Source organism: Aegilops tauschii, chromosome 3 (assembly GCF_002575655.3).
Source record: "Aegilops tauschii subsp. strangulata cultivar AL8/78 chromosome 3, Aet v6.0, whole genome shotgun sequence".
Classification (NCBI taxonomy): domain Eukaryota; kingdom Viridiplantae; phylum Streptophyta; class Magnoliopsida; order Poales; family Poaceae; genus Aegilops; species Aegilops tauschii.
The window spans coordinates 408,444,342-408,468,365 of record NC_053037.3 but is presented as its reverse complement, the minus strand read 5'-3'; positions in this window follow the sequence as shown (position 1 = coordinate 408,468,365).

Here is a 24,024-nt window from a genome sequence, read left to right as displayed (position 1 = left end):
AAGAAGCATAGCAATGAGCGGGGGGAGTGTGTCCACGTACGCTCGTAGACCGAAAGAGGAAGCGTTTAGTAACGCGGTTGATGTGGTCGAACGTCTTCGTGATCCAACCGATCAAGTACCGAACGCACGGCACCTCCGCGATCTGCACACGTTCAGCTCGGTGACGTCCCTCGAACTCGAGATCCAGCTGAGGTCGAGGGAGAGTTTCACCAGCAAGACGGCATGGTGCCGGTGATGATGAATTTACCGACGCAGGGCTTCGCCTAAGCACTACGACAATATGACCGAGGTGTAAAACTATGGAGGGGGCCACCGCACATGGATAAAGATCAACTTGTGTGTCTATGGGGTACACCCCTCCCCCGTATATAAAGGAGGGGAGGAGGAGGAGGGCCGGCCACAAGGGGCACGCCCAAGGGGGGATTCCTACTCCTAGTTGGAGTAGGTTTCCCCCTTTCCTAGTCCAAGTAGGAGAAGGGGGGAAGGAGGAGGAGGACAGAAGGAAGGAGGGGGGCTGTAACACCCCGCATGTAACTTGCCATATTTGTAACTCCGACTCTTGCCATTTCCGGCTATGTGATATGTTTTTCCCTCCGTTGTCGGGTTTTGTTTTTCGTTTTGTATTTTGTCATGTCATGCATTTTCATATCATGTCATCATGTGCAATGCATTCGCATACGTGTTTGTCTCATGCATCCGAGCATTTTCCCCGTTGTCCGTTTTCCAATCCGGCGCTCCTATCTCCTCCGGTGCACCCCTCTAGTTTTCTTTCGTGTGCGTGTGTCAAACTTTCTCGGAATGGACCGAGGCTTGTCATGTGGTCTTATTATACCACCCGGAGACGACCGGTCAAGTTTCGTTCCATTCGGAGGTCGTTTGGTACTCCAACGGTTAACCGGGCATCCGCAAAGTCCATTTGAGTGTCCAGCAAAAACCCCCTCCAAAACCAGCCCAAAACCCACCAAACTCTCTTCCATGCTCTAGGACGTTCGATCACGATCGTGTGGGCGAAAACCGCACCTCATTTGGAGTCTCCTAGCTCCCTCTACCTATTTATAAGTGGCCATCCCGAAAAACGAAATCACAGACGAACCCTAACCCTCTCCCTCCGCGCCGCGCCGGACGCGTCCGCTCCGGCCGGACAACGTCCGCCCGCCTCCGGCCTCCCACCGCGGCGGCCCGCGAGCCCGCCGCGGGCCCGCTGGCCCGCATCGCCGCCGCCCGCGCCGCGCGCGCCCGCCGCCGCCTCGCCTCCCGCGCCGGGAGCCGCCGCCGCCACCGGCCGCCGCCGGCCCCGCCGTGCCCCGCCCGCCGGCGACCGGTCCCTCCCCGCCGGCGCCGCCCTCCTCCGCCCGAGGCCGCGGCCTCCCTCTCCTCCTCCGGTGCCCGCTCCGGCCGAGCCCAGCCCGAGCCGGCAAGCTCCTGTAGCAGTTGCTCGATCCAGATCCGATCGAACCACCGTACGTTGACTCTTTCTCGCGCCCGTTTTTTTTCTCCAAGTCTGGAAAATTCTCAGCATGTGCTCCTGTTCGAGATGTGGTAACTTCTTGCATGTAGCTCCGATTCGCGCGTGTAATATGTCAAATTGTTCGTCCCGTGATGTTCTTCATTTTGTTCAATTGCACCATGTTTATTAGAGGTCATCTTGATGCCCAAATCTTCGTTGGAAGAGGGCTAGTTGCTGTTAATCTCTGGTTCTTATCAGAACTTGGAGATTTGTCATTTTTGTATCATTTCATCTGTGCATCTTTTGAGCATGAGCTCTACATGTGTTTTTAAATATGCCATGCCATCTTTCCAGTGGTATAGTCCATGTATTTTTGTGATCTCTATGGTGACTAGCACAAGCATGCAAAGTAGGCCCCGTAATATTTCTGATTTCAGGGACTTAGTGATTTCTCTAAGTCTTTGTCTGCTGTAATTTTGTTGCCATGCAAACTTGATGCTACAGAGAGATCCATGCATATTTTGGAGATGTTAAGTAAGGATGTTTTGTCGCTATAGTTGTAATTGATCCATTCCTGCAACTGTTTGCAATTTTAGAGTACTTTAGCATGACTCAATCTTGCTCTACTTTTGCTATAAAATATTTCTGGCAGATTCTTAACATGATATTCATTTTTGCCAAGCTTATTGTAGTTGATCCATACATGCTATGCAATTGTTCTTGCCATGGATAGCTTCATAAACATACCATCTTGCTGTAGGTATGCTTGGTTTGTCATTCATTGCTTTGTAGTGAGTGCATGAAGCTCACAAAGAGGCCTACATATTTATATTTCTGCCATGCTCTGTTTTTCTGCTAAGTCTGAAACCTGATAACGGAACTTGCTATGTTTACATGCTTGCCATCATATCTTCTGGTCCTTTTTGGCTTATGGTCAGTAAGGGACTTTTGTCATGTGATTTTAGTAGAACACTACCATGCCTTGTTTTGCTATGTTAAGTTCCTGTAGCATGTTGCTTTCGTGCTCTGAACATTGCTACCTGATGCTGATTTCTGCCATGTCCAGTTTTTCACTAAGTCTGTGAACCTGTAATCTTTTGCACTTTTGCCATGCTTGTTTGAGCTTGATATGTTGTGAACTAGCTGTAGCTTAGTGTTCATCTTTTGTCAAGCATCTCCTGTATATTACTACCATGTGCTTTGTTGCTATGTTGGTGTGCTGTAGCATTGCTACTTGTTGCATTTTATGTGCTATCTTGCTGTTTATCGCAGATTAGTGTCATTCTTGTTTTGGTTGCCATTTGCAAACCGTGCATCCGATTCCGGTGATCTTTATATCGATTTCGACCGAAATCATCTCATCTTTCCAGTGGCATGCTTGGTTTGCCAAGTTACTGCCATGTTCATCATTTTCCTTCCGGAGCACGCATATGCATCGCATATCATATCTTGCATATCATATATGTTTTGCATCATGTTGCTTGTGCATTTCTCGTTGTTGATTGTGGTTCCGTTTGGTTGTGTTCTTGTCTTGGGTAGAGCCGGGAGACGAGTTCGTGAACGAGGAACCTGTCGAGTACGCTTACGAGGATCAAGCTTTCGACAACTCTGAGAATCTTGCAGGCAAGATGACCACCCCTCGAAATCACTTCTATCTTTGCTATGCTAGTTGTTCGCTCTATTGCCATGCTCCGCTACCTAGCACTTGCTATATCATGTCTCCTATTTTTAGCCATGTCAGCCTCTAACCATCCTCTCCTAGCAAACCGTTGTTTGGCTATGTTACCGCTTTTGCTCAGCCCCTCTTATAGCGTTGCTAGTTGCAGGTGAAGTTGAAGTTTGTTCCATGTCGGAACATGGATATGTTAGGATATCACAATATCTCTTATTTAATTAATGCATCTATATATTTGGTAAAGGGTGGAAGGCTCGGCCTTATGCCTGGTGTTTTGTTCCACTCTTGCCGCCCTAGTTACTGTTATACCGGGATTATGTTCCTTGAGTTTGCGTTCCTTACGCGGTCGGGTGATTTATGGGACCCCCTTGACAGTTCGCCTTGAATAAAACTCCTCCAGCAAGGTCCAACCTTGGTTTTACCATTTGCGACCTATACCTTTTTCCCCCGGGTTTTCTAGAGCCCGAGGGTCATCTTTATTTTAAACCCCCGGGCCAGTGTTCCTCTGAGTGCTGGTCCAAACTAGAGCCACTTGCAGCGCCACCTTGGGGAAACTCGAGGATTGGTTTTAGCTGTACGTAGTGTTCATCCGGTGTGCCCTGAGAACGAGATATGTGCAGCTCCTATCGGGATTTGTCGGCACATTCGGGCGGCTTTGCTGGTCTTGTTTTACCTTTGTCGAGATGTCTTGTAAACCGGGATTCCGAGACTGATCGGGTCTTTCCGGGAGAAGGTTTATCCTTCATTGACCGTGAGAGCTTATGATGGGCTAAGTTGGGACACCCCTGCAGGGTATTATCTTTCGAAAGCCGTGCCCGCGGTTATGAGGCAGATGGGAATTTGTTAATGTCCGGTTGTAGAAAACTTGTCACTTTACCCAATTAAAATACACCAAGTGCGTGTGTAGCCGTGATGGTCTCTTCTCGGCGGAGTCCAGGAAGTGAACACGGTCTGTGTTATGTATGTCGTAAGTAGGTGTTCAGGACCTCTTCTTGGTCATTGCTAGATGACATCCGTTCCATTGCTTCTCTTCTCGCTCTCATTTGCGTAAGTTAGCCACCATACATGCTTTTGCCGCTGCAGCTCCACCTCTTTGCACCTCTTTGTCCTACAAGCTTAAATAGTCTTGATCTCGCGGGTGTGAGATTGCTGAGTCCCCGTGACTCACAGATACTTCCAAACAGTTGCAGGTGCCGACGATGCCAGTGCAGTCGATGGCGTCGATCTCAAGTGGGAGTTCGATGATGAACGTGGTCGATACTATGTGTCTTTTCCTGATGATCAGTAGTGGAGCCCAGTTGGGACGATCGGGGATCTAGCATTTGGGGTTGTCTTATTTTCATCTGGATTTTGACCGTAGTCGGTCTATATGATTGTATTTTGAATGATGAATGATGATATTTATTATGTATTGTGTGAAGTGGCGATTGTAAGCCAACTCTTTATCCCATTCTTGTTCATTACATGGGATTGTGTGAAGATGACCCTTCTTGCGACAAAACCACTATGCGGTTATGCCTCTAAGTCGTGCCTCGACACGTGGGAGATATAGCCGCATCGTGGGCGTTACAGGGGCGCCGCCCCCTCCCATTGTCCAATTCGGATTGGGGCAAGGGGGGCGCGCGAGACCTCCTGGCCAGCCCTCTCTCTTCTCCACTAAGGCCCATGAGGCCCAATAGCTTCCCGGGGGTTCCAGTAACCCCCGGTACTCCGAAACTTATCCAATACGACCTCAACCATTCCGGTGTCCGAATATAACCTTCCAATATATGAATCTTTATGTCTCGAACATTTCGAGACTCCTCGTCATGTCTGTGAGCTCATCCGGGACTCCGTACAACCTTCGGTCATCAAATCACAAAAACTCATAATACAAATCGTCATCTCACGTTAAGCGTGCGGACCCTACGGGTTCGAGAACTATGTACACATGTTCGAGACACATCTCTGGTCAATAACCAATAGCGGAACCTAGATGCTCATATTGGATCCTACATATTCTACGAATATCTTTATCGGTCAAACCGCACAACAACATATGTTGTTCCCTCTGTCATCGGTATGTTACTTTCCCGAGATTCGATCGTTTCAATCTCGTTACTAGCAAGTCTCTTTACTCGTTCCGTAATGCATCATCTGACAACTAACTCATTAGTCACATTACTTGCAAGGCTTATAGTGATGTGCATTACCGAGAGGGCCCAGAGATACCTCTCCGACAATCGGAGTAACAAATCCTAATCTCGATCTATGCCAACTCAACAAACACCATCGGAGACACCTGTAGAGCATCTTAATAATCACCCAGTTACGTTGTGACGTTTGATAGCACACTAAGAGTTCCTCCTGTATTCGGGAGTTGCATAATCTCATAGTCATAGGAACATGTATAAGTCATGAAGAAAGCAATAACAATAAACTAAACGATCATAGTGCTAAGCTAACGGATGGGTCTTGTTCATCACATCATTCTCTAATGATGTGATCCCGTTCATCAAATGACAAAACATGTCTATGGTTAGGAAACATAACCATCTTTGATGAACGAGCTAGTCTAGTAGAGGCATACTAGGGACACTCTGTTTGTCTTATGTATTCACACATGTACTAAGTTTCCGGTTAATACAATTCTAGCATGAATAATAAACATTTATCATGATATAAGGAAATATAAATAACAACTTTATTATTGCCTCTAGGGCAAATTTCCTTTAGTAATCTTGTAGAGATAGTGAGTTTCCTCAGCCCTTCCTATTCATTTAAGTTGTCTTTTATGGTTAATTTTCCTGACCGACCCTTTATTGAACCTGTATAGAGATGGAGGCGCTGGGTCAAAACCCTAAGCAGTCCTGTGCGCGATTCAGAGACGCACCGTCGGGCAGACGGTCCCCTCTTCAACGAGGACGAAGAACTCTCCCTTATCTAAGAAGAGGGGAATTTCTTTCTAGAGAGCCTTGATGGCTCAAGGGTTGTCGTCACTCTGGACATGTCGGGAACACGGTCGGCCTCATCGGTAAAGCCCCACTCCTCTATGATGACCCACAACTATAGGGGATTGATAACCCACAAGTATAGGGGATCGCAACAGTTTTCGAGGGTAGAGTATTCAACCCAAATTTATTGATTCGACACAAAGGGAGCCAAAGAATATTCTCAAGTATTAGCAGTTGAGTTTTCAATTCAACCACACCTGGATAACTTAGTATCTGCAGCAAAGTATTTAGTAGCAAAGTAATATGGAAGTAACGGTAACAGTAGCAAAAGTAATATTGTTGGGTTTTGTAGTAATTGTAACAGTAGCAACGGAAAAGTAAATAAGCGAAGAACAATATGTGAAAAGCTCATAGGCATTGGATCGGTGATGGAGAATTATGCCGGATGCGGTTCATCATGTAACAGTCATAACATAGGGTGACACAGAACTAGCTCCAATTCATCAATGTAATGTAGGCATGTATTCCGAATATAGTCATACGTGCTTATGGAAAAGAACTTGCATGACATCTTTTGGCCTACCCTCCCGTGGCAGCGGGGTCCTGATGGAAACTAAGGGATATTAAGGCCTCCTATTAATAGAGTACCGGAACAAAGCATTAGCACATAGTGAATAGATGAACTCCTCAAACTATGGTCATCATCGGGAGTGGTCCCGATTATTGTCACTTCGGGGTTGCCGGATCATAACACATAGTAGGTGACCATAGACTTGCAAGATAGGATCAAGAACACACATATATTCATGAAAACATAATAGGTGCAGATCTGAAATCATGGCACTCGGGCCCTAGTGACAAGCATTAAGCATAGCAAAGTCATAGCAACATCAATCTCAGAACATAGTGGATACTAGGGATCAAACCCTAACAAAAATAACTCGATTACATGATAGACCTCATCCAACCCATCACCGTCCAGCAAGCCTATGATGGAATTACTCACGCACGGCGGTGAGCATCATGAAATTGGTGATGGAGGATGGTTGATGATGACGACGGCGATGAATCCCCCTCTCCGGAGCCCCGAACGGACTCCAGATCAGCCCTCCCGAGAGGTTTTAGGGCTTGGCGGCGGCTCCGTACCGTAAAACGCGATGAATCCTTCTCTCTAATTTTTTGTCCCCGAAAGTGAATATATGGAGTTGGAGTTGAGGTCGGTGGAGCGTCAGGGGGCCCACGAGGTAGGGGGCGCGCCCAGGGGGGCAGGCGCGCCCCCACCCTCGTGGACAGGGTGTGGGCCCCCTGACGTGGATTTTTCTTCCGGTATTTTTAATATTTTCCAAAAAGACGTTCCGTGGAGTTTCAGGTCATTCCGAGAACTTTTGTTTCTGCACATAAATAACACCATGGAAAGTCTGCTGAAAACAGCGTCAGTCCGGGTTAGTTCCATTCGAATCATGCAAGTTAGAGTCCAAAACAAGGGCAAAAGTGTTTGGGAAAGTAGATACAACGGAGACGCATCAACTCCCCCAAGCTTAAACCTTTGCTTGTCCTCAAGCAATTCAGTTGATAAACTGAAAGTGATGAAGAAAAACTTTTACAAACTCTGTTTGCTCTTGTTGTTGTAAATATGTAAAGCCAGCATTCAAGTTTTCAGCCAAGATTATGACTAACCACATTCACAATAACTCTTAGGTCTCATGCTTACTCATATCAGTGGCATAATCCACTAGCGAGCCATAATAATAAATCTCGGATGACAACACTTTCTCAAAACAATCATAATATGATATAACAAGATGGTATCTCGCTAGCCCTTTCTGAGACCGCAAAACATAAATGCAGAGCACCTTTAAAGATCAAGGACTAACTAGACATTGTAATTCATGGTAAAAGAGATCCAGTCATAGTCATACCCAATATAAATTAATAATGATGGATGCAAATGACAGCAGTGCTCTCCAGCTGGTGCCTTTTAATAAGAGGGTGATGACTCAACATGGAAGTAAATAGATAGGCCCTTCGCAGAGGGAAGCAGGGATTTGTAGAGGTGCCAGAGCTCGGTTTTGAAATAGAGATAAATAATATTTTGAGCGGCATACTTTCATTGTCAACATAACAACCAAGAGATGGCGATATCTTCCATGCTACACACATTATAGGCGGTTCCCAAACAGAATGGTAAAGTTTATACTCCCCCTCCACCAACAAGCATCAATCAATGGCTTGCTCGAAACAACGAGTGCCTGCAACTAGCAACAGTCCCAGGGGGAGTTTTGTTCGCAATTATTTTGATTTAGTTTGCATAAAGCATGGGACTGGGCATCCCGGTGACCAGCTATTTTCTCGTGAGTGAGGAGCGGAGTCCACTCCTCTTGAGAATAACCCGCCTAGCATGGAAGATACGGACAGCCCTAGTTGATACATGAGCTATTCGAGCATACAAAACAGAATGTTTATTTGAAGGTTTAGAGTTTGGCACATACAAATTTACTTGGAATGGCAGGTAGATACCGCATATAGGAAGGTATGGTGGACTCATAGGGAATAACTTTGGGGTTTAAGGGATTGGATGCACAAGCAGTATTCTCGCTTAGCACAAGTGAAGGCTAGCAAAAGACTGGGAAGCGACCAACTAGAGAGCGACAACAGTCATGAACATGCATTAAAATTAATAGACATTGAGTACGAGCATGAGTAGGATATAATCCACCATGAACATAAATATCGTGAAGGCTATATTGATTTGTTTCAACTACATGCGTGAACATGTGCCAAGTCGAGTCACTTAAATCATTCAAAGGAGGATACCACCCCACTATACCACATCACAACCATTTTAATAGCATGTTGGCACGCAAGGTAAACCATTATAACTCATAGCTAATCAAGCATGGCACAGGCAACTATGATCGCTAATTGTCATTGCAAACATGTTTATTCATAATAGGCTGAATCAGGAACGATGAACTAGTCGCATTTACAAAAACAAGAGAGGTCGAGTTCATACCAGCTTTTCTCATCTCAGTCGGTCCTTCATATATCGTCATAATTGCCTTTCACTTGCACGACCGAACGAAGTGAATAATAATAAGAGTGCACGTGCATTGGACTAAGCTGGAATATGCGAGCATTCAATAAACTAGAGAAGATAAGGCAATATGGGCTCTTGGTTAAATCAACAATAATGCATATAAGAGCCACTTCAACAATTTAATTATGGACTTCTTCCATCGACCCCCAAAGAAAAGAAAAGAAATAAAAATATTTACACGGGAAAGCTCCCAACAAGCAAAAGAAGAACGGGAAATCTTTTTGGGTTTTCTTTTTAATTATTACTACTACAGCGAGAAAAGTAAACTAACTAAAAGCTACAACTAATTTTTTTTGCTTTTTCTTAAGGTTTATAAACACACAAGAAGAAAGCGAGAAAAAGGAAAATAAACTAGCATGGATATTACAGTGAAAAAGTATGAGCACCGACATCTAGCAATGAGTGTGTGTGAACATGAATGTAATGTCGGTGGGAAATACGTACTCCCCCAAGCTTAGGCTTTTGGCCTAAGTTGGTTTATTGCCACGGGTGGCCTGGCAGATATCCATAGTTGTAGCCGGGGTCGTACTGAGATGAAGAAGACTCTGACTGCCACTGGCTGGCAGTCATTTCCGGATCCCAATAGTAATTAGACTGTCGTGGAGGATCAAATTGTGGTTCCGGCTCCGTGGCTGGTGTAGGGTTCCGGTACGCGTGAATGGCCGCCAGCGGAAAGAGATACTGGCCTGTAGACAAATCAAACAAGGAGGAGCAGGCAGGGTAATAGTCTCAGGGTGATGTTTATCAAAGAACAATTTGTATTTAAGCGCTCCTTCCCTATTCTTAACAATAAAGTCATGCGCTACCATACTCTTATAATCTAAATAAGCAGTGGGCAGCAATTTTTCTTCTTTTTCATAGTGCCTAATAGGCATGTTATAATGTGCAGCAAGGCGTGAAGCATAAATACCTCCAAAGATGGGGCACTTTGTACGGTTCAAACTTAACCGTTTAGCAATAATACCGCCCATACTAACAGTGTTATCGCAGAATAAACCATGGAACAAAATGATAATATCAGGAACACTGAGGTTTCCACAGTTTCTGCGACCAATTAAGCAACAACTAGCAAACATGGCAAAGTAGCGTAAAACAGGAAAATGTATGCTAGTGATTCTTGCATCGGAAACCTTCCTAGTTTCCCCTACAGTAATAGTGTCAATAAACCCATCCACATCTTTACGATGTGGTTCATCTAAACTACCCTCAAAAGGTATTTTGCAAACCTTGCAAAATTCATCTAGTGGCATCTTCTTAACAACATCATATAAATGAAACTCTACTGAAGGAGGTGTTTCCTTAGGATAATAGTAGAAGTTTTGCACAAAAGTATTGGTGAGTAAGAGATACTGATTGCGTTGGTTGCGGAGGAAGTCGGTGAGGCCTGCATTCTCAGCCAATTCATAAAAATCATTGTAAATCCCAGCTTCTCTCAAGAAATCATCGGAAGGCCATTCACACGGCTGAACCTCCGCGGTGCGAGGCAAATTATATTTGGGCCTCTGTGCTTCTTCATTTTGCTTTTCCTTCGAGCTTCGGCTCGATGAGCCCCTCAAAAATCTCTTCATTATTTTCTGAAAAACTCTGAAATTTTTAGCAACTTCAAACAAAAGTGAACCAAGCTCAATAAAATTGATAGCAACTACTCCTACAAGTGCCTAGAGACTATAATGCATTAGAACTACTTAGAACCATATAAATTTGACATGCAAGCTCAAGAACATGGTCACCTAGGCAGCACAAATTTGCAATGAATAGAGCACTAGAACAAAAACTAATTGGACCAATGGAGGAGTCACATACCAAGAAACAATCTCCCCAAGCAGTTTTGTGAGAGGTGCTTTGATCAAGGAGATCGAAAATCGCAGCAAAATGAGCTAGAGCTCGTGCTTGAGCTGGATGGTGATTTTTTGGGAGGAAGAAGGAGTGTGTGGGTGCACGAATAAGTGGAAGGGGCCACCATGGGCCCACGAGGCAGGGGGGGCGCGCCCCTGACCCTCGTGGCCAGGTGCCAGCTCCCCCTGATGTGTTCTCAGTGCCAGATATTCTCAAATATTCCAGAAAAAATCATATTCCATTTTCAGGGCATTTGGAGAACTTTCATTTTTGGGGTATTTTTATATTGCACGGATAAATCAGAAAACAGACAGAAAAATACTAATTTTACTTTATTTCAACTAAATAATAGAAAGTAGAAGGAGGGTACAGAAGGTTGTGCCTTCTAGTTTCATCCATCTCATGCTCATCAAAAGGAATCCACTAACAAGGTTGATCAAGTCTGGTTAACAAACTCATTCCGAATAACATGGAACCGGAGAAATTTCGAATAACACTATGTTACCTCAACGGGGATCTGCACATCCCCAATAATAAGAATATCATATTTCTTCTTGACAGTAGGAAGAGGAAATTCAAAACCTCCAAATATAATCGATGGAATTTTTCCAATGGAATTGATACTATGAACTTGAGGTTGTTTCCTCGGAAAGTGAACCGTATGCTCATTACCATTAACATGAAAAGTGCCATTGCCTTTGTTGCAATCAATAACAGCCCCTGCATTATTCAAAAAGGTTCTTCCCAGAATAATAGACATACTATCGTCCTCGGGAATATCAAGAATAACAAAGTCTGTTAAAATAGTAACGTTTGCAACCACAACAGGCACATCCTCACAAATACCGACAGGTATAGCAGTTGATTTATCAGCCATTTGCAAAGATATTTCAGTAGGTGTCAACTTATTCAAATCAAGTCTACGATATAAAGAGAGAGGCATAACACTAACACCGGCTCCAAGATCACATAAGGCATTTTTAACATAGTTTCTTTTAATGGAGCATGGTATAGTAGGTACTCCTGGATCTCCAAGTTTCTTTGGTATTCCGCCCTTGAAAGTGTAATTAGCAAGCATGGTGGAAATCTCAGCTTCCGGTATCTTTCTTTTATTAGTAACAATATCTTTCATGTACTTAGCATAAGGATTCATTTTGAGCATATCAGTTAATCACATACACAAAAAGATAGGTCTAATCATTTCAGCAAAGCGCTCAAAATCCTCATCATCCTTTTTCTTGGATGGTTTGGGAGGAAAAGGCATGGGTTTCTGAACCCATGGTTCTCTTTCTTTACCATGTTTCCTTGCAACAAAGTCTCTCTTATCATAACGTTGATTCTTTGATTGTGGGTTATCAAGATCAACAGCAGGTTCAATTTCCACATCATTATCATTACTAGGTTGAGCATCATCATGAACATCATCATTAGCATTTTCATTAGGCTCATGTTCATTACCAGATTGTGTTGCAGCAGCAGAAATAGAAATATCATTGAGATTCTCAGGTGGTTCAGCAATAGGTTCACTAGAAGCATGCAAAGTCCTATCATTTTTCTTTTTCTTCTTTTTAGAAGGACTAGGTGCATCGATATTTCTCTGAGAATCTTGCTCAATTCTCTTAGGGTGGCCTTCAGGATTCAAAGGTTCCTGAGTCATCTTACCAATTCTAGTAGCCACTCTAACAGCATAATCATTATTCTTACTATTCAATTCATTGAGCAAATCATTTTGAGCCTTAAGTACTTGTTCTACTTGAGTGGTAACCATAGAAGCATGTTTAGTAATGAGTTTAAGTTCACCTTTAACTCTAGACATATAATCACCCAAGTGGTCAATCATATAAGCATTTTGTTTTAATTGTCTACCAAAATAAGCATTGAAATCTTCTTGCTTAATCATAAAGTTATCAAACTCATCCAAGCATTGGCTAGCAATTTTAGTAGGAGGGATTTCAGCTTTATCATATCTATAGAGAGAATTTACCTTTACTACCTATGTCGGGTTATCAAGACCATGAGTTTCCTCAATAGGTGATGGATTAAGATCATATGTTTCTTCAACAGACGGTAGATTAAGACCATGTATTTCTTCAATAGGAGGTAAATTCTTAACATCTTCAGCTTTTATACCCTTTTCTTTCATGGATTTCTTTGCCTCTTGCATATCTTCAGGACTGAGAAATAGAACACCCCACTTCTTCGGAGTTGGTTTAGGAATAGGCTCAGGAATTGGCTCAGGAGCTGGCTCAGGAAGTGTCCAATTATTTTCATTTGTCAACATATTATTCAATAGAATTTCAGCTTCATCCGGTGTTCTTTCCTTGAAAACAGAACCGGCACAAGTATCCAGGTAATCTCTGAAAGCATCGGTTAGTCCATTATAAAAGATATCAAGTATTTCATTTTTCTTAAGAGGATGATCATGCAAAGAATTAAGTAATTGGAGAAGCCTCCCCCAAGCTAGTGGGAGACTCTCTTCTTCAATTTGCACAAAATTTTATATTTCCCTTAAAGCAGCTTGTTTCTTATGAGCAGGGAAATATTTAGCAGAGAAGTAATAAATCATATCCTGGGGACTACGCACACAACCAGGATCAAGAGAATTAAACCATATCTTAGCATCACCCTTTAATGAGAACGGAAATATTTTGAGGATATAAAGGTAGTGAGATTTCTCATCATTAGTGAACAGGGTGGCTATATCATTTAATTTACTAAGATGTGCCACAACAGTTTCAGATTCATAGCCATGAAAAGGATCAGATTCAACCAAAGTAATTATATCAGGATCAACAGAAAATTCATAATCCTTATCAGCAACACAGATAGGTGAAGTAGCAAAAGCAGGGTCAGGTTTCATTCTAGCATTAAGAGATTGCTGCTTCCATTTGGCTAATAACCTCTTGAGCTCGTATCTATCTTTGCAAGCTAAAATAGCTAAAGCAGCCTCTTTTTCCAAAACATAACCCTCAGGAATAACAGGCGATTCATATTTATTAGGGGGAGAGTCTTCATCATCACTTTCATCAATGTTATTAGTTTCAATAATTTCATTCTCTCTAACCCTAGCAAGTTGTTCATCAAGAAATTCACCAAGTGGCACAGTAGTATCAAGCATAGTAGTAGTTTCATCATAAGTATCATGCATAGAAGAAGTGGCATCATCGATAACATGCGACATATCAGAATGAATAGCAGAAGCAGGTTTGGGTGTCGCAAGCTTACTCAAAACAGAAGGTGAATCAAGTGCAGAGCTAGATGGCAGTTCCTTACCTCCCCTCGTAGTTGAGGGATAAATTGTTGTCTTAGCGTCTTTCAAGTTCTTCATAGTGACCAGCAGATATAAATCCCAAGTGACTCAAAGAATAGAGCTATGCTCCCCAGCAAGGGCGCCAGAAAATAGTCTTGACAACCCACAAGTATAGGGGGTCGCAACAGTTTTCGAGGGTAGAGTATTCAACCCAAATTTATTGATTCGACACAAGGGGAGTCAATTCAACCACACCTGGATAACTTAGTATCTGCAGCAAAGTATTTAGTAGCAAAGTAATATGGAAGTAACGGTAACGGTAGCAAAAGTAATATTTTTGGGTTTTGTAGTAATTGTAACAGTAACAACGGAAAAGTAAATAAGCGAGGAACAATATGTGAAAAGCTCGTAGGCATTGGATCGGTGATGGAGAATTATGCCGGATGCGGTTCATCATGTAACAATCATAACATAGGGTGACACAGAACTAGCTCCAATTCATCAATGCAATGTAGGCATGTATTCCGAATATAGTCATACATGCTTATGAAAAAGAACTTGCATGACATCTTTTGTCCTACCCTCCCGTGGTAGCGGGGTCCTAATGGAAACTAAGGGATATTAAGGCCTCCTTTTAATAGAGTACCGGAACAAAGCATTAGCACATAGTGAATACATGAAGTCCTCAAACTATGGTCATCACCGGGAGTGGTCCCGATTATTGTCACTTCGGGGTTGCCGGATCATAAACATAGTAGGTGACCATAGACTTGCAAGATAAGATCAAGAACTCACATATATTCATGAAAACATAATAGGTGCAGATCTGAAATCATGGCACTCGGGCCCTAGTGACAAGCATTAAGCATAGCAAAGTCATAGCAACATCAATCTCAGAACATAGTGGATACTAGGGATCAAACCCTAACAAAACTAACTCGATTACATGATAGATCTCATCCAACCCATCACCGTCCAGCAAGCCTATGATGGAATTACTCACGCACGGCGGTGAGCATCATGAAATTGGTGATGGAGGATGGTTGATGATGACGACGGCGACGAATCCCCCTCTCCGGAGCCCCGAACGGACTCCAGATCAGCCCTCCCGAGAGGTTTTAGGGCTTGGCGGCGGCTCCGTATCGTAAAACGTGATGAATCCTTCTCTCTGATTTTTTTTGTCCCCGAAAGTGAATATATGGAGTTGGAGTTGAGGTTGGTGGAGCGTCAGGGGGCCCACGAGGTAGGGGGCGCGCCCAGGGGGGCAGGCGCGCCCCCACCCTCGTGGACAGGGTGTGGGCCCCCTGACGTGGATTTTTCTTCCGGTATTTTTAATATTTTCCAAAAAGACGTTCCGTGGAGTTTCAGGTCATTCCAAGAACTTTTGTTTCTACACATAAATAACACCATGGAAAAAGTCTGCTGAAAACAGCGTCAGTCCGGGTTAGTTCCATTCACATGCAAGTTAGAGTCCAAAACAAGGGCAAAAGTGTTTGGAAAAGTAGATACGACGGAGACGGATCAGGGATCAATCTAGCCCTTTCGATAAGTAAAGAGTGTCGAACCCAACGAGGAGTAGAAGGAAATGACAAGTGGTTTTCAGCAAGGGAAGTTCTGCAAGCACTGAAATTGTTGGCAACAGGTAGTTTGATAGCAAGATAATTTGTAACGAACAAGTAGTGGTAACGGTAAATAAAGTGCAGCAAGGTATCCCAATCCTTTTTGTAGCAAAGTTGGCCAAAACGGTCTCTTATAATAAGCAAAGCGTTCTTGAGGGCACATGGGAATTTCATCTAGTCACTTTCATCATGTTTGTTTCATTTGCGTTTGCTAGTTTGATAATTTGATATGTGGGTGGACCGGTGCTTGGGGTGTTGTTCTTACTTGAACAAGCCTCCCACTCATTATTAACACCCTCGCAAGCATCCGCAACTACAAGAAAAGTATTAAGACAAAATCTAACCATAGCATTAAACATATGGATCCAAATCAATCCCTTACGAAGTAGCGCAGAAACTAGGGTTTAAGCTGCTGTCACTCTAGCAACCCATCATCTAACAACTAATCCACAATGCATTCCCTTAGGCCCAAAAATGGTGAAGTGTCATGTAGTTGATGTTTACATAACACCACTAAGGGAATCACAACATATATATAATCAAAATATCGAACACATATCAAATTCACATGATTACTTGCAACGTGACTTCTCCCGTGACCTCAAGAACAAAGGTAACTACTCATAAATGATATTCATGCTCAATATCAAAGGGGTATTAAATAGCATAATGAATCTGAACATATAATCTTCCACCAAATAAACCATATAATAATCAACTACAAGATGTAATCAACACTACTAGTCACCCATAGGTACCAATCTAAGGTTACGGTACAAAGATTGAACACAAGAGATGAACTAGGGTTTGAGATGAGCTCGTGTTGTTGAAGATGTTGATGGAGATTGGCCTCCCAAAGTTGAGAGGGTTGTTGGTGATGACGATGGCTTCGATTTCCCCCTCCGGGAGGGAAGTTCCCCCGGCGGAATCGCTCCGCCGGAGGGCAAAAGTGCTCTTGCCCAAGTTCCGCCTCGAGACAGCGGCGCTCCATCCCGAAAGTCCTCACCTTATTTTTTCTAGGTCAAAATACCTTATATACCAGAAGATGGGCACCGAAGGTGGGCTGGGGTGCCTACCACCCACCAGGGCGCGCCTGGGGGGCCTGGCACGCCCTGGTATCTTGTGGGCACCAGTCAGCCACCTCTGGTAGTTATTTGCTCCAATATTTATTATATATTCAATAATTCTCTGTAAAATTTCAGCTCATTTGGAGATGTGCAGGATAGGTATCTCTGACGTAGCTTTTTCAGGTCTGCAATTCAAGCTGCCGGTATTCTCCCTCTTTGTGTAAACCCTGCATATTATGAGAGAAAAAGCATTAGAATTACTCCACAAAGCATTATTTTGCATAAAAACATTATAAATAATAGTAGGAAAACATGATACGAAATGGATGTATCAACTCCCCCAAGCTTAGACCTCGCTTGTCCTCAAGCGAAATCCGATATCGAAAATCATGTCCACAAGTTTAGAGAGAGAGGTGTCGATAAAAACAAAATACAGACATAGTAGCATCATGCTTATTATTATAGCGGCAAGAAATTTATCATAAATCTCTATCATATAACTTCTCATGAACAATTAACAATTCTTCACAACATCGAAGTAAAAAGCATAAACTTTATTGAAAACCAACAAACTGTGTTCTCAGTCAACTTTGCAACTACAATTCGTCATATTTTCAGGAAGGGTCACGTATCGAAGCCTTTTGGCAAGTCCACATACTCAACCATCATTTAATTTTATATGATTGCTAACACTCACAACATATATATGAACAGAAAGTTTCAACCGGATACATAGAAAGATAGGGGCTGATAACCCACAAGTATAAGGGGATCGCAACAATTTTCGAGGGTAGAGTATTCAACCCAAATTTATTGAGTCGACACAAGGGGAGCCAAAGAATTTTCTCAAGTATTAACAGCTGAGTTGTCAATTCAACCACACCTGAAAGACTTAATATCTGCAGCAAAATATTTAGTAGCAAAGTAGTATGGAAGTAACGGTAACGGTGGCAAAAGTAACAGTAGCAGTTTTGTAGCAATTGTAACAGTGGCAACGGAAAAGTAACTTAGCAAAGATCAATATGAGAAGAGCTCGTAGGCAATGGATCAATGATGGATAATTATGTCGGATGGCATTCATCATGCAACAGTTATAACATAGGGTAACACAGAACCAGCTCCAATTCATCAATATAATGTAGGCATGGATTCCGAATATAGTCATACGTGCTTATGGAAAAGAACTTGCATGAAATCTTTTGTCCTACCCTCCCGTGGCAGCGGGGTCCTAGTGGAAACTTAGGGATATTAAGGCTCCTTTTAATAGAGAACTGGACCAAAGCATTAGCACATAGTGAATACATGAACTCCTCAAACTACGGTCATCACCGGGAAGTGTCCCGACTATTATCACTCCGGGATTGCCGGATCATAACACGTAGTAGGTGACTATAACTTGCAAGATAGGATCAAGAACACAAATATATTCATGAAAACACAATAGGTTCAGATCTTAAATCATGGCACTCGGGCCCTAGTGACAAGCATTTGGCATAGCAAAATCATAGCAACATCAATCTTAGAACATAGTGGATACTAGGGATCAAACCCTAACAAAACTAACTTGATTACATGGTAAATGTCATCCAACCAATCACCATCCAACAAGCCTACGATGGGATTACTCACACGGCGGTGATCATCATGAAATTGTTGATGCAGGATGGTTGATGATGACGATGGTGACGATTTCCCTCTCGAGTGCCCAAAACGGACTCCAGATCTGCCCTACCGAGAGGTTTTAGGGCTTGGCGGCGGCTCTGTGTCGTAAAACGCAATGAATCCTTCTCTCTGATTTTCCCCCCAATGTGAATATATGGAGTTTGAGTTGAGGTCGGTGGAGCTTCGTGGGACCCACAAGACAGGGGGCGTGCCCTCACTCTTGTGGACAGGGTGTGGGTCCCCTCTGGTTGATTCTTTTGCCAATATTTTTTATATATTCCAAAAATAATCTCCGTGAAGTTTCAGATCATTTCAAGAACTTTTATTTCTGCACAAAAATAACACCATGGCAATTCTGCTGAAAGGAGCGTCAGTCCGGGTTAGTTCCATTCAAATCATGCAAATTAGAGTCCAAAACAAGGGCAAAAGAGTTTGGAAAAGTATATACGATGGAGACTTATCAACTCCCCCAAGCTTAACCCATTGCTTGTCCTCAAGAAATTCAGTTGACAAACTGAAAGTGATAAAGAAAAACTTTTACAAACTCTATTTGATCTTGTTGTTGCAAATATGTAAAGCCAGCATTCAAGTTTTCAGCAAAGATTATGAACTAACCATATACACAATAACATTTAGGTCTCACGTTTACTCATATCAATGGCATGATCAACTAGCGAGCAATAATAATAAATCTCGGATGAAAACACTTTTTCAAAACAATCATGATATGATATAACAAGATGGTATCTTGCTAGCCCTTTCTGAGACTGCAAAAGATAAATGCAGAGCACCGCTGAAGATCAAGGACTGCCTAGACTTTGTAATTCATGGCAAAATAGATCCAGTCACAGTCATCCTCAATATAAATTAATAATAATGCATATAAATGATAGTGGTGCTCTCTAACTGTTGCTTTTTTATAAGAGGATGATGACTCGGCAATAAAAGTAAATAGATAGGCCCATCGCAGCGGGAAGCAGGGATTTGCAGAGGTGCCAGAGATCAATTTTTTTAAACAGAGATAAATAATATTTTGAGCGGCATGCTTTCATTGTCAACATAACAACCAAGAGATCATGGTATCTTCCATACTAGATACATTATAGGCGGTTCCCAAACAGAATGGTAAATTTTATACTCCCTCACATCCAACAAGCACATTCCACGGCTGGTCCCAAACAACGGGTACCGTCCAACTAACAACTGTCCTGGGGGAGTTTATAGTTTGCAATTATATTTTGATTTGATTTGAGCATGGGACTGGGCATCCCGGTTACCAGCCATTTTCTCGTGAATGATGAGCGGAGTTCACTCATCGTGAGAGTAACCCACCTAGCATGGAAGATATTGACAACCCTAGTTGCTACATGAGAGATTCGAGCATAAACAGATTATCATTTGAAGGTTTAGAGTTTGGGACATGCAAATTTACTCGGAACGGCAAGTAAATACCGCATATAGGTAGGTATATATGGTGGACTCATATGGAACAACTTTGGGTTTATGGAAGTGGATGCACACGCAGTATTCCCACTTAGTACAAGTGAAGGCTAGAAAAACACTGGGGAGTGACCAACTAGAGAGCGACAACAGTCATAAACATGTATTGAGATTAACCAACATTGAGTGCAATCATGAGTAGGATATAAATCACCATGAATATAAATATCATAGAGCCTATGGTCATTTTGTTTCAACTACATGCTTGAACATGTGCCAAGTCAAGCCACTCGAACCATTCAAAGGAGGATACCATCCTATCATACTACATCACAACCATTTTAAAAGCATGTTGGCTCGCAAGGTAAACCATTATAAACTCCTAGCAAATTAAGCATGGCATGAGTAACTATAATCTTTAATTGTCATTGCAAACATGTTTCATTCATAATGGGCTGAATCAAGAACGGTGACCTGATCATATTTACAAAAACAAGATAGGTCGAGTCATACCAGCTTTTCCTCATCTCAATCATTTCATCATATATCATCATTATTGCCTTTCACTTGCATGACCGAATGGTGTGGATAATAATAATAGTGCACGTGCATTGGACTAAGCTGGAATCTACAAACATTTATTCAAAGGAGAAGACAAGGTAATATGGGCTCTTTGTTAGATCAACAATAATGCATATGATAGCCACTCAACATTTTCATCCTGATCTTCTCCTCTCGACCCCCAAAGAAAAGAAAAGAATTTCAAAGAAACACCCTGAAATATTTTTGGAGTTTTTATTTTTCTGAAGAAAGTAAAACAAGAACGATAAAAACTATTTACACGGGGAAAGCTCCCACCAAGCAAAAAAAAGAACAAGAAATCTTTTGGGGTTTTCTTTTAATACTACAACTAAGCATGGATAGTAAACTAAACTACAACTAATTTTTTTGGTCTTTCTCAAAGTTTTTCAAAGACACAAGAAGAAAGCGAGAAAAAGAAAATAGACTAACATAGATAATACAATGAAAAAGTATGAACACCGACAACTGGAATGAATGTGTGAACATGAATGTAATGTCGGTGAGAAATATGTACTCCCCCAAGCTTAGGCTTTTGGCCTAAGTTGGTCTATGCCCATGGATCAAAGTAGTCCTCTCCGGTGTACCGAGGAGGATCCTAGGGGTTCCACTGGTTAGCGAGCTCCTGCGGCTCCCACTGATAAACAGGCTCCTGATATGGATCAGGTGATGGCTCTGGCTCATGAACTGGGGATCGCGTCCGCTCCCAGTATGCATAAATGTCAGCAGGCATGATGAGGTATGTGCCTGCATGAATATTAAACAAATAAGGTGGAGGCAAGGTAATAATCTGACAAGTCTTTTCTCTAAATACCATGTTATAAATGAGTCTCTTTTCCTTATCATAGCGAATAAAATCATGTGCTACCATACTGTTATAGTCTAAGTATGAAGTGGGTAGTAGCATCTCCTCTTTGTCATCATGCCTAATAGGTATCTCAAAGCATCTAGCAAGGCGGGAAGCATAGATACCTCCAAAGATAGGACCCTTCGTACGGTTTAAACTCAACCGTCTAGCAACCATAGCGCCTAAACTGAAAGTTCTATCACGAAGTAAAGCATGTCGCAAAATGGAAAGGTCAGGAGCACTAAGGCTTCTAGTATCCCCGCGACCAATTAAACATCTCCCAGCAAATAATGAGTAGTAGCGCAGAATAGGAAAATGTAAACTAGACACTCTCGCTTCCGACACCTTCCTCCTTTCCCCAACGGTAACTCTATCAATAAAATCTTCCACATCTCTAGGACATGGTTCCTCAACGCTGCCCTCAAAAGGTAATTTGCAAACCTCACAAAAATCATAAAGCGTCATTTCCTTATACTTATCATATAAGTAAAAATCTACCATGGGTGGTGATGTCCTAGCATGAAAATGAAAATTTTGCACGGAAGTATTAGTGAGTAGGAGATATTGATCACACTGGTCATGGAGGAAGTCGGTGATGCATGCATTCTCAGCCAAATAATAGAAATCCTCATAAATTCCGGCCGCCTCCAAGAATGCATCACATGGCCATTCACACGGCCGAACCTCCACGGTGCGAGGAAGGTTGTACTTGAAAAAAAACAATCTCCTCATCATTTTCTTCCTCTAAAAATTTCTGAAATTTTTAGTTACTCAAAATAAAAGTGAACCAAACTCAACAACATTGATAGCAACTACTCCTACAAGTGTCTAGAGGCTAAATCATGCATCAAAACTACATTGGACCATATAAATTTGACATGCAATCTTAAGAACAAGGTCACCACAACAGCAAAAATTTGCAATTAATAAAGCACTAGAACAAAAACTAATTGGACCATTGGAGGAGCCATGTAGCAACCCGACCCGAAATCGGTCAAGTCTCTGTGTAGTTGTACCATCCCAAGATCATGCTGGCACACACAGTACATTGATGAAAAGATTCAAAGTTCAATCACACCTAAATTTATTACACGATTCTCATATCGAGTCTTTATTACATCATAATAAATTCGGCCGAAGGCCAACTCATGAGAAATAAACTAAATAAAGTTGCGGAAGCGTAGACGAATAGCGAGTCCATCCGACTCCATAGGGAAATTGCCAAGCGTGGATCGTAGCCTCACTCCTGGTCGGAAAACTCCTCTGCAACATAAGACGTTGCAGCCGTGTAGGTCAGCATTTTGAATATGCCGGCAAGTCATGAAGAGAGAACAACAATAAAATTACTTACACCATATGCAATTTGGCTGTGGGGCTCTAAGTTTTATGTTTTTGCGAAAAAGCCAATTTTTCCCTATAACAAAAGGACTTGCTTGCAATTACTACAAAATGTTGGTTGTTATTGAGATGGTTCCGCCAACCAATGTCTCATTCCCAAATATTAAATAACCCCTCAATTAATTTATTAAGTTCGGTGTTGAGATTTCCGAAATACTCCAATTCCAGAGCCTCATTTGTCCGTAACCGGGGACACGACTAATCGATTAGGTTGCTACTCTACAGAGTCTTGTGCACTTTACTCACAAGAATCGTTCCCTCCTTTATGTCTTCGCACTGCCTGGTGTTTGAAGACGGGACGAACGAAACAGGATCTTCCGTAGAGTTTCTCTGAGCACTGCCGGTGCCCATCCATGTCCTACCGTTCTTCTACATCTGCTGGCACCGTCCGTCCAGAGTCACGCCTAAGGTCAACCCAGCCAGAGCCCATAATGGCTTGCGGCTGCACAGGTAAGCTTCCGGTCAAGGTGTATCCATCCGTCTCTTTGTGGCTGGGTGAAGCTTTTCGCAAGATGTCATGGCGCTTCTCCATGCATCCTGGCCATCCGCTGGTTTCTCCAGGGTGCCCGTCAACCGTCCTCCACCCAGTAGTGAATTTGAAGTCCATCTTGAGCTTGAAGTCATGGGGTTGTCATCATCTTGACTCTCACATCTCCCTTATGAATCTCTCAACCAACCCCGTCTACGAGCATAGCAAAATGAACTACATCGTCCCGGCAATGGTAACAAGGGGAATTGGGTCCATCCTACCTCATGATACTACTCAAGAACATAACTTAAAATTCTCCTACTGCATGCATGGTGGGGAGGGATAATTCTAAAGCAACAAAATCATAGGTATTGTAAAACATGATCAAATGACTTGCCTGGCTGACGGTCTTCGAAAGCTAGCGACTCGTAATAGCAGGCTTCGCACTCCGGAAATTCTATCGAAGCAACCAATAATCATATAAGCATACAAACATGCAATCGCATTAACATAACAGCAAGCTAACATAAATCACACAAAAGCAATCAAACCAAAACCAAAGAAAACTCGAAGAACTCCAAGCCAACAACTAGCAAGAAAAAAATAAACATTTTCTTTTCTGTAAATAAAAGTTCACCCTCTGTAACTACAGAAACTAATCTAAAATAAATTATAACAGAGGTAAAATTTAAAATCTTAAATTAA